The sequence below is a fragment of the Gopherus flavomarginatus genome, chromosome 2, assembly GCF_025201925.1.
Source record: "Gopherus flavomarginatus isolate rGopFla2 chromosome 2, rGopFla2.mat.asm, whole genome shotgun sequence".
In the NCBI taxonomy this organism is placed as follows: Eukaryota; Metazoa; Chordata; order Testudines; family Testudinidae; genus Gopherus; species Gopherus flavomarginatus.
The window spans coordinates 20,128,220-20,140,417 of record NC_066618.1 but is presented as its reverse complement, the minus strand read 5'-3'; positions in this window follow the sequence as shown (position 1 = coordinate 20,140,417).

Here is a 12,198-nt window from a genome sequence, read left to right as displayed (position 1 = left end):
TCCCAGTCATTCTCCTCTAGCAGCTTCCCTACCACCCCCTCTTGCAAGTCAGTCCCTAGCACGACCTCTTCTCCCTCTATTCTCCAGCAAGCCCCAATTCATGTTTGTACTACTCGCCTGGTTTCTGGCACCAACCCAGCTTCCTGCCAAGATGCTGCATAGCTCCAGATGTTCCTTGCCACCCACCATTCTGCCTGCACAATCTATGCCCCATATCTCACCCTCTTTCCCCCTTATGGACAGTCTCTCTCAGAAATTTCCACCTCTTGTGAGTTCTTCCCCAGGAAACTTTGACTGCTGCAATCACAGAAGCTCCCCTCCTCTGTGGAATTTTAGCCTTGCCTGAGGGAGAATGGGGGAGCCACTCTGATTGGCTGCTGTCCCCATTCACCTGCTTTGGGGAAAGAGCAGCCAATCAGAGCTTCTGAAAAAGCAGGCAGATCTCTCCTCCCTCTCCTCAGGATCTTTTGGGGGAGGAGGGGAGTGGGGAAGAAGGAGCAGTGACAACTTCCCATCCCGGCCTGGGAAGGGAGAGAAGGGGATCTTGCCCCCCACCCAAGACTGGAAAGGGGTTGGAAGATGAAGCACCCTGGGAGCTTCAGGGCCAGGACTGAGTGGGGACAGAATGAATGTGAGGGTGAGGCAGATTTTATGTGGGGACTGCATAATTAGTGGCTGAGCTGGGGGAACAGGACTGGGCTGGGGACACTGAATGAATAATTAGAATTTTGGAGAGAAGCTGGAAGCTCTGCACCATGAGGCACTCAGCGAGAGCTCCTGCAGCACGGGCCAGGCTCATCCTTCTCAATAAAATGGAGGGAACTGGAGACACTAATTCTCTCTCACACACACACACGGGGGTCTGGTTCATGATTTTTAAACTTTTGGGATTGCCAATACTGCACTCTTACCCCTGCCTAGGAGACTTGATTGGCCCAATTCCCTCTCCATCACCCAGAGTCTTTCTCTTTTACCCTGAGTACTGCCAACTCCAGCTCTTCACAAATCATGTGCTTTTAAAAAGTTATAAATGTTGGGCTCCTTTTATTTGCCTTCTGAAGTTTGTGCCTTTAGGGTTCAGAGCTTCAAAAATCTCTCCACAACCACAAGGGCTAGAAAGTAACTTTAAAAAATAAATGAATCTGACATTGTGACATGAAGCCAGGAGCCGGGGATTTAAGGAACACAGTAAATATGGCAGGAGTTCCTACAGGTATGTTAGCAACAAGAAGGTCAGGGAAAGTGTGAGACCCTTAGTGAATGGGGGAGGCAACCTAGTGACAAATGATGTGGAAAAAGCTGAAGTACTCAATGCTTTTTTTGCTTCAGTCTTCACAGATAAGGTCAGCTCCCAGACTGCTGCACTGGGAAGGACAGTATGGGGAGGAAATAAGCACTCCTCATTGGTGAACGAATGGGTTAAGGACTATTTAGAAAAGCTGGACATGCACACGTCCATGGGGCTGGATCTAATGCATCCAACGATGCTGAGAGAGTTGGCTGATGTGATTGCAGAGCCATTGGCCATTATCTTTGAAAACTTGTGGCGATTGGGGGAGGTCCAGGATGACTGGAAAAAGGCAAATATAGTGCCCATCTTTAAAAAAGGGCAGGAGGAGAATCCGGGGAACTACAGACCGGTTAGCCTGGCCTCAGTCCCTGGAAAGATCATGGAGCAGGTCCTCAAGGAATCCCTTTTGAAGCACTTGGAGAAGAGGAAGGTGATCAAGAACAGTTAACATGGATTCACCAAGGGCAAGTCATGCCTGACCAACCTGCTTGCCTTCTGTGATGAGATAACTGGCTCTGTGGATATGGGGAAAACAGTGGATGTGCTATAGCTTGACTTTAGCAAAGCTTTTGATACGGTCTCCCGCAGCAAATTAAAGAAGTATGGAGTGGATGAATGGACTATAAGGTGGATAGAAAGCTGGCTAGATCGTCAGGCTCAAAGGGTAGTGATCAACAGCTCGATGTCTAGTTGGTAGCTGGTATCAAGTGGAGTGCACTGGGGTCGATCCTGGGGCCAGTTTTGTTCAACATCTTCATTAATGATCTGGATGAGGGGATGGATTGCACCCTCAGCAAGTTCACACATGACACTAAGTTGGGGGGAGAGGTAGATATGCTGGAGGGTAGGGATAGGGTCCAGAGTGACCTAGACAAATTGGAGGATTGGGCCAAAAGAAATCTGGTGAGATTCAACGAGGACAAGTGCAGAGTTCTGCACTTAGGATAGAAGAATTCCATGCACTGCTACAGACTGGGGATTGACTGGCTAAGTGGCAGTTCTGCGGGAAAGGACCTGGGGATTACAGTGGACAAGAAGCCGGATATGAGCCAACAGTGTGCCCTTGTTGCCAAGAAGGCTAACAGAATATTGGGCTGTATTAGTAGGAGCATTGCCAGCAGATCGAGGGAAGTGATTATTCCCCTCTATTCAGCATTGGTGAGGCCACATCTGGAGTATTGCATCCAGCTTTGGGTCCCCCCTACAGTAAGGATATGGACAAACTGGAGAGAGTCCAGCAGAGGGCAATGAAAATAATTGTCATCCATTCCCAGCTTCTGGCAAACAGAGGCTGGGAAACTACCCCTACCCATCCTGGCTAATAGCTATTGATGGACCTATCCTCAATTAACTCATCTAGTCCTTTTTTGAACCCTGTTATAGTCTTGGCCTTCACAACATCCTCTGACATAGAGTTCCACAGGTTGACCATGCGTTGTGTGAAGAAATACTTCTTTTTGTTTGTTTTAAACCTGCTGCATATTAATTTCATTTGGTGACGCCTAGTTCTTGTGTTATGAGAAGGAGTAAATAACACTTCCTTATTTACTTTCTCCGCACCAGTCATGATTTTATAGCCCTCTCTCATATCCTCGCTTATTCAGGCCCCAAGCAACCTGAACCACCCCCATCTCACCCCCTGACCCCCTTATCCATACCAGATGACAAAGCTGGTTTATTTTATTCTCACAGCAGTGAGACAGTGTCTTATATTTTAAAAACCAAAACAACCAACCTGCCTTAGATTAGTGCACAATGCCCAACAAACAGCAACGTCTCCCACTTTGGTCTCTTGGCATACCTTTCAATGGCTGGTTTTGTACAAGAGCAGGTTTGAAGGGGGAGAAGTACACTCCAGAGTGTACCCCCATTCTGTGAAGAGCAGCCCAGTCTTGTGTAAGAATGTGGGATAAGGGCGGCAGGAGAGGTCATCCTCCATTTTGGAAGGCAGGTCTCTGCACTGCAGGGAGTACAGCCAACACCATGCTCTGGTTCCTGTTGGACTCCATTATAGAATGTTTCATTAAAATTAATGTAAGAGTTCAATATAAGCTCTGCGTACCTTAATCAGGAGAACCCCATGTGACTCTACAGCCTATATTCATCATAGTGATGTTATAATGATATGATTATGGCATAATTATGATGCATTTTGTACAAGATGGGTCATGTAAGGTGTCATTGGAAAAATTATGATTTGCTGAATATGATTATCCTATTTGTATGCATGTATTATTTTTGTATCTGAAGTTATAAATATGACTATGGATCTGTATTTCAAATGGGCTTATTCTGGAAAACACCCAAAGCCAACCTTTCAGGTACAACAGTAAAGAAGACAGACAGTGCTAATGACTCCTCAGCAAAGACAATGGGCTTTGGAATAGCTTAGCCTTCCTGTAACTATTTCGGCCAGCCTATGAGTAATGGCTGTCAGGACTCTGCAAGAGCATGGGACCTGACTACATGACTCCCAACTCCATTTTGGGTACCTGTGTTTTTTCTCAAACTAGTCTGGGAACCAAGTTTGAAAAAAGGGTTCCCGCTCTATAGAAAAGCTATATCAGGCCGGGAGTGACATCATCGGTTGTTCTTCACTCCCCGTAACTCAATACCTGAGAGAAGCTCCTAAAGAAAAAGATTTGGACTGGGGGAGGGGATCCCAACCTGCAAAGCAAATGCAGCTGGTCCCTTAAGAATCTACAAGCCTGCTTGTATCATCAGCCAGGGTGAGAAACTGCTCATTCATACCCTATCTTTCTAGTATTTTAGGCTTAGTTCATGGTTTTGTTTATTTGCTAGGTAATCTGCTTTGATCTATTTGCTATCGCTTTTAATAATTTACAGTCTAGCTTTTTGTAGTTAATAAATTTGTTTTATGTTTCAATCTAAACCACTGTGCCTTTAAGTGAAATGTCCTAGGAGGGAAATCTCAGCTTGGTTAAAACAAGTTTGTTGCATATTCCTCTTCACATTGAGGGAGTGGCGAACTTTATGAGTTTACATTGCACAGATTCCTGGGCAGGGCAAGACAGTACAACCTTGGGTTTATATTCCAGCAAGGGTGCAGGATGGAGGAGCTGGGAAATTGGCTGTTGTCTCGTGCCTGTCTTTGAGTATGGCACTCAGGTAGCTCAGTTTGGGTGTGTGGTGTCGTGCTAGGTGATCACGGGGCCTGGAGAGGCGGAGGGTCACCAACAGCACAGTGTAGGAAAGGCTAGGCCAGCTGGGAGGTTAAAGGGGCGCAGCAGTTCCCACAGCTCCCAAACTGCACCCCAGGGGTGACAACCCGTCACACCCCACACACCTCTGACTGTGCCCTTTGCTGGAACAGTTTTTAATGGGCATCTCCATGGCTCTTTCTGGGGAGGCCAGAAGCTTCTTCAGAACTCTTAGGGGTCAGCTCCTCCTTATTCTGCAGGAGTGTTATTGATCAGCTGGGGATGTAGTCACCTTAAGTTGGCTTCATTCATTTTTCTTAGAGATCATTGCAGTAATCTCCTCTTCCCTTCTCAGCATGCTCACTTGAAGATCCTAGTCGGGTTTAACCTGGTCACCCCTCTGTTAAACCCACATGTGAAGCCAATGGGGGAGACTGGGAGAAGCTGCTGGGAACAATGTCATAAACATGGTACTCTGTTCTCTACCATATTGGAGGTGGAGGGAACAGCAGAAGCCCTGATTTCTAGAGCTAGTAAAAAAAATTGTCGTGTTTGTTTTTGATGGAAAATGCTGTTGAGCACAATAGTTTTGTTTAAAAAAAATCATTCTGGGTGATTATTTTTTGACAATTTTCAAAATATTTTGAAAAAAATTCCTACAGGCTGGGGAAAACCTCCCCACGCACTCCCCATTTTGTTTTCCAGTGGAAAAGTATGAGTGCATTTTTTCCCACCAAAACAAAATGAAATTTGTTTGATAAAAATGGAAAATTTCAAATTGGGTGAATGCTTTCCATTTTATTTTTAACAAAATATACTTCTTTTCAGCCAGCTCTGCTGTTTTCCTCAATGCCTCATGAAGATGGAGCCTTCGATTAAAAAAAATCATAGGCACAGTACATGTAAGATGGAGATGATGCTACTTGGCACAGAAAAGCAGCCAAGAGCACTGGCAAAGCCTAAAATTCCTTCTTTTCATTTGTCCATGTATTGGCAAAATGATATGAACTCTTACCTAGCCCTGTGTCGTTCACGGACTCTATAGCTGTAATTATCAGAAATGCCACCTTTCAGCTTTTGCTGACCAAAATATTCTATCCCTCTCAGATACAGCTCTCAGTACGGTTATCCATGCCTTTGTCAATTTGAGATTAGACTGACTGGGACATGTACTGACGGGAGGCCTTCTGAAAGCTAAGCAGAGTTTGACAAGTGTATAAATAATAAACGTTTTAAATGCATCAGCCCAGCGTTGAGGTAGGTCAGACAAACCAACTATTACTTCTCTGACTACCAAGTTACATTTGATTGAACTTCAAAGCGCTGGCTTCAAAGGGCTATCTATAAAGCCCTAAATAGTCTATTACAATTTGCATAGCGTGAGCATTGTGCTGGAGGAGTCACAGACAAGGCCTGTTTCAAACAGCTTACAATCTAAACAGATATATAGATATCTATAGGTATATAGATATATATAGATATGGGAGAAGAGGAGCAATGAACAGCCTGATTGAAAGCTGCCACTGCTGCCATGAAGCTTATGGGAAACTGCCCCGACACAATGACTAGCTTGATGACCAGTGAGAAGCCTGCTTTGGATTTTATTCATTAGTTTCGTTAAATCCTATCATTAAAAAAAAAAGGTATTGCTAGGTCCCTCAGCCAGGGACAGAGCTGAGTAACCACATGTTCCTATTACTGTTGCCCTGATTGATAACCCTCTATCACCCTCCAACTTATAGGGTCTTTTCTTGAATTAGATTGTAAGTTTTGTTTTTCTCGGCACTGTGTGTACCATACTAGGGCCCTAGTCCCGAATAATACCAGAATGCAAATAATAATGAAGTTAAGCATGTTCTGTTAGCTCCACAATGCTTGCATCTTCAATATTACATGAAGAAGATACATCAGGCAGGGAGGGAGGTGCAGTTCATGTATACTGCAGAGAGAGACAGCATGAAGCCCCAGAAACAAGACTGGGAGGCAGACATACTGGTGTGTACTTAGTCCTGTGGTGGGGCAGACCAAAAGGGGGTAGGATGATGGAAAGAGATGAGGAGGAACATAGGCAGGGATTAGGATACACAGAGCCTTGAAAGTGATGACCCCCCAGTTGTAGGTTTTGGCTCCGTTTATTTCAGAGACAGCCGTTCTACTCAGGCCCTACCACAGTTACTGCTCAGAAATGAAAGCTGTTCTCCCTGGTGGATCCTGCTGGAAATACACGTGAGCACTTGGGGCATCTGAGTATTTTCATACTGAGCTAGGACATGTCCTGGTTCAGATTTCCTGTACACTGGATTTTAGAATCCTCAGACGTTTTTAAAAAGACGATTCTTGGCTTGTGCATACATTATTGCACATACAGGTATTGCACATGTGCACAGTTTGGAGACCCTGTGCATGCATAGGCTTAGCCCTGGGTATCCACAATATCCAATTTGTGCACACTCACACAGTGAGTATTACTATGGAACAGAAGAGTTGCTCTTCACCCCCTAAAAGCACACAGAACCCCTTGCAATAAATTATGTAAATTTCCACTCACTGAAACGAAAAGGACCAACTCAGAGACCTATACCCATTTTCAATCAGCAACAAGGGAAGTGCTTTGGCTCTAAGCCCACATCCAAAAGAGGAGGAATTGCCTAGTAAACCATTTGTCCTGGGTTTTGAAATTCCCTTGAAACACAAAGCCCAGTGAGCTGTGCTGAGTCATTGAAGAGGAACATCACATATAAGCAAAAGTAGAATTTATTTTATTGGTTTTAGTCTGTTTAGACCACTAAGATTGTAGGCATAAAATATTAGAATGGATCCTTCCCACATTCTAACCCTCTCCCGGCACAATCCCCTTCATCAGTAGTATTCAAACTCTGAGAACCCATTTCACCTTTTAGAGAGGAGGTAATTACGTCTTGTCAATTAGACTCAATCACTGAACTATAAACAGCTGCTGGCATATAACCATTCAGCCTCATTTACAACTGTGATAGCCTTTTAGCTGTCATAATTTTCACATACTCACGCTACCATTTCCCCCCATACATTCGTCATAAAAATGTATGAGAAAAAAACCGTGGAAATGGAGACAGCTAAGAGAAAGGGTACTACAAACGTTAAATGAAGATGAGGGTTATGTACCACCAGCTGTTTGCAGCTCAGTGATTGAGGGGCTAGCTGATGAGCAATGATTACCTCCCCACCCCCACTCACACAAGGGGAAGTGTGTTCTCATTCTGGATACCACTGATTAAGGGTCATGTGGGGAAGGCCCAAGAAAAATCCTCATATTTTAATTTGATAGTTGCATTTTTCTGGCTACAGCGAATGAAAACAAACCTCTTGCAACCAGCAAGGTTCAGTGTTAGGAACCAGAAGTCAAGCATCACCTTGCCATGAACTGGCCTCTTTGCAATTTCTGCATCAGAATTCGTATAAAGGACTTATCCTCTCATTCAGCTGAGCTATGATTCAGTTTTCATTGCCTTTTTTTAGGCTCAAAATTCTAATCCAGCACTAGGTTTAAGGGAAGTGCTAGGATGTCCTTTACGGAGTTCTGCTGAGATGTCCAGCACCTAAAGGCAAAATTAATATATATTTGCACAGCATCGTAATTGCACATGACAGGTTTTAGGCAGATTTAAAAACAAGACATAGGATGAAATCCTGGCTTCACTGAAATCAATAGCAAAACTCCCATTGACTTCAATGGAGTCAAGATTTCACATAGGATCCCTGTGCTAAGGAGCTCCTCTTCTAGGGTAAAGACCAGCAAAAGTGACAACAGCCCATGATGGGGTGTGGCATAGAGAAAACAAAGGATTAGGCCAGGGAGATAAGGAATTTGGGACAAATGGGCTGAAATTCATTCCAGAACAGAGGTGATTCATCAGGCCCTCTATACCATGGAAGACCTACTACAGCAGTGGTTCTCAAACATTTGTACTGGTGTCCCCTTTCACATAGCAAGCCTCTAAGTGCGACCCCCACCTTATAAATTAAAAACACTTTTTTATATATTTAACACCATTATAAATGCTGGAGGCAAAGTGGGGGTTGGAATGGAGGCTGACAGCTCGCGACCCCCCATGTAATAATATGGTGACCCCCTGAGGGGTCCCAGCCCCCCGTTTGAGAACCTCTGCACTACATCATAGCGTAGGAAGGACTGAAGTGGCACTAAGCAGAGCTGTGGGATGTTTTTTGCTTTAATTTTCCATCAGCTTTTAACAAAAGAAACAGAAAAATAAAGTTTGTCAATGTTTTGTTTATCAGAACGCAACACTTCAGAATTAAAAAATGGTAACAACCTTTTGGCCAAGTCTCCTCATCTTGCAGATGGTGTGTAGGCCCTCGGTGTTGGCATGGATGTCACCACGAATCCACTGGGGACACGTGCTAAACTTGTGTTTCTGGTTAGTGCCACCAGTGCACGTTCTACAATGCGATGGCAGGAGAGACCAGCTGGTGCATAGTTTTACCATTTTCTTAGCATGCCAGGATTAAAGCAGCTGCGTTGAAGAAATGCTTATATTTTGTGATGTGGTTTCCTTCTGGAGGAGCTGTGGCAAACAAGGGATTTTTACAGGGAAGTCTGGGGGCAGAGTTGCTTCCTGGGTATCGGGCACAGGCATGGGCTCAGGCTCCTGAAAGAGGGGATTGCCGTCTCTCTTTCAGGGCTGGTGTAGATGATCTGAAATGAATGTTACACTTAGAAAATACCCAGACACCACATCAGTGATTTCTCCTCCAGTGGGAAACTGTCCTGCAAGGCCCCAACATATGCCACTGCCTCCCAGATGGGCTACAACAAAGTGTGTATAATAGATGCACATCTTAAATGGAGGGGAAATCCATAAGGTTGCACAAGAAAATGGAATACGTTTGTCATATGGACCATATCTTTTTTTTTAATCTACCTGTAAAGTGTCATGCAAAGCTCTGGTGTTTCAAAATATAGACTTCAAACCAATAAAATGAAATATTTTTAAACAATGTGTTACTAGACTGTGAAATCCATTGCCCCCGGAAGTTGAAGCCAAGAACTTAGCAAATCAAGGCAACTGGACACTTATGTGGATAGCAACAATATAGAGAATAATCATAATTAATGACAACACATTTTGCAAGGGATTTTATATCCATGCTTTAGGGTTTGAGCCGATCTATTAGAGACCAGGATGAGACCGAATGTGAGAGACCAATTACCATAAATCTGCCTATTGTGGTGTTCTTCCTCTCTTCCTCTGAAACTGGGCACTGTTGGAAGCAGGAGACTAGACTACATGGGCCTTGGATCTGATCTAAGCTATGTTCACACCCACTGATGAGCTGCCAAAATCTTAACAACTGGTTCCTTACCCGGTCTTTGGCGGCGAGTCCTTCAGTGCTGCCGAAGGCCCGGAGCGAGTGAAGGACCCGCTGCTGAAGACTTGGAGCTCCACCCAGTGAGTACAAGCCCCACATGGTTTTTTTTTTTGTTTTTTTTTTAAGTCATCCCTGCCGGGGCCCCATTGAAACTGTTCGAATGGGGCCCCGCACTTCCTAAAGCCGGCCCTGCACATCGGGGTTGCAAAATTGTATTGGGGGCAGGGTAGGGAAGGCTCTGCCTCCCAAAATAGCCTGTCCCCCCCCGACTCCCACCCACGTCCTACACGACTGCCCCCCTCAGAACACGCAAGGGCCACAAGCAACTCATCAACCACCCCCCCGCTCCTTGTGCATTGACCATCCCCTCCCAAGACCCCCCCACCCTAACTGCCCTGCCGAACCCCTCCCCACTCCCTACCCAACTCACCCTGCTCCCTGTCCTGACTCCCCTGACCCCATCCACCATCACCCCGACAGACCCCCGGAAGTCATGCCTACCCAACCCCCCGTTCCCTGTCCCCTGATCGCCCCCTCAGAATCCCTCCATCCGCTCCCTGCCTTAACCAACCCCTCTTCCCAGCCCTGGTCTGGCCCCCTTACCATGCTGCACAACCCGCTGGAGCTCGCAGCCCCCTCCCCTTGCCACTCAAAGTGGCAGGAGCTGCAGAGCTGCCTAAAGCACTGGTGCCAGCGGCTCGGCACGCTGTGGCTGTGTGTATGTGTGTGTGTGGGGGGGAAATGGGGGAGAGGCTGGGGGAGCCTCTCCAGCTGGGAGCTCAGGTGGGCCGGAGACAGGACGGCCCTATGGGCTGGATGTGGCCCGGAGTTGTTTACCCACCCACCCATCCCTTTCACAGCTGGTTCTACACCGGCTTCTAAATTGAACAACCGGCTCCAGCTCACCAGTATCCATACTTTGAATACTGTGTGCAGTTCCAGTCATGCCATCTCAAAAAGATGTATTAGAATTGGAAAAGGGCAACAAAAATGATTAGGTGTATGGAGCAGCTTCTGTACGAGGAGAGATTAAAAAGACTGATTTTTCATCTTAGAAAAGAGGTGATTAAGAAGAGATATGATAGAGGGCTATAAAATTATGACTGGTGTGGAGAAAGTAAATAAGGACGTGTTTACTCCTTCACATAACAAAAGAATCAGGGGTCACCCAATGAAATTAATAGGCAGCAGGTTTTAAACAAACATAAGTAGCTTTTTACATGACACAGTCAAGCTGTGGAACTCATTGCCAGAGGATGTTGTGAAGGACAAAATTGTAAGTGTTCAAAAAAGAACTAGATAAGTGAATGGAGGATAGGTCCATCAACTGGCTATTAGCCAGGAAGGGCAGGGATACACCACCATGCTGTAGGTCAGGGGGTCTCAAACTGTGGGTCATGAGGTTATTACATGGGTGGTCATCAGCTGTCAACCTCCAACCCGAAATACTGCTTCTGCTCCAGCATTTATAAGTGTTAAACGTAAATAATGTGTTTTTAATTAATAAGGTGGGAGGGGTTGCACTCAGAGGCTTGCTGTGTGAAAGGGGTTAGCAATGCAAAAGTTTGAGATCCACTGCTCTAGGTGTCCCTAGCCGCTGTTTGTCAGAAGCAGAGAGTGGTTGACAGAGGCTGGATTGCTCAATGATTGCCTGTTCTGTTCATTCCTTCTGAAGCACCTGGTACCGGCAATTGTCAGAAGACAGGATAGTGGGCTAGATGGACCATTGGTCTGACCTAGTCTGGCCATTCTTATATTTTTATGTAGTATGGTAATTCCTGTGTAGCACTCTTTAATAGAAGAAGGAAAATGTACCTTATTTATGTTGAAAACTTAGCACTTGCCTATGACTGCATCACCTGCCTCTAGGTCTACACTTATGGGTTTTGCTGACATAGCTACTGGTATGTCAGTTATGGGTTTGAGTTTCTGGTTAGTCTGACAGACACATGGCTATGCCTGCAAAAGCCTTAATGTAGATACAATTGTATGTGGGGGAGAGGGGTGTAAAAAAGTACTTTTTGCCAGTACAGCATTTCACTCACTAACCCAGTATAAACGATGCTGGCAGAAACGCTATTTTTGCTGGCATAACCTGTCTATACTAGGATGATTATGCTAGTGTAGCTATACAGGAAATAGTTTTAAGTGTAGATGAGGCTTAAGCCATCTATCTGGGACTTATTCTAACGTTGCAAACCCTTTCAAACTTCAATATGCCAGAGGCTGAGGACAGACAAGGTTCAGAGTCAGGGAAGTAACAGGTTTTCTAGCTCTTACAATTTTAATTTCATGCCCTCCAAGCCCGGCATATTTGGATTCATGGTAACTAAGGCACCTGGTTTTACAGATAGACAGGTTCATGAAATAGTCCCA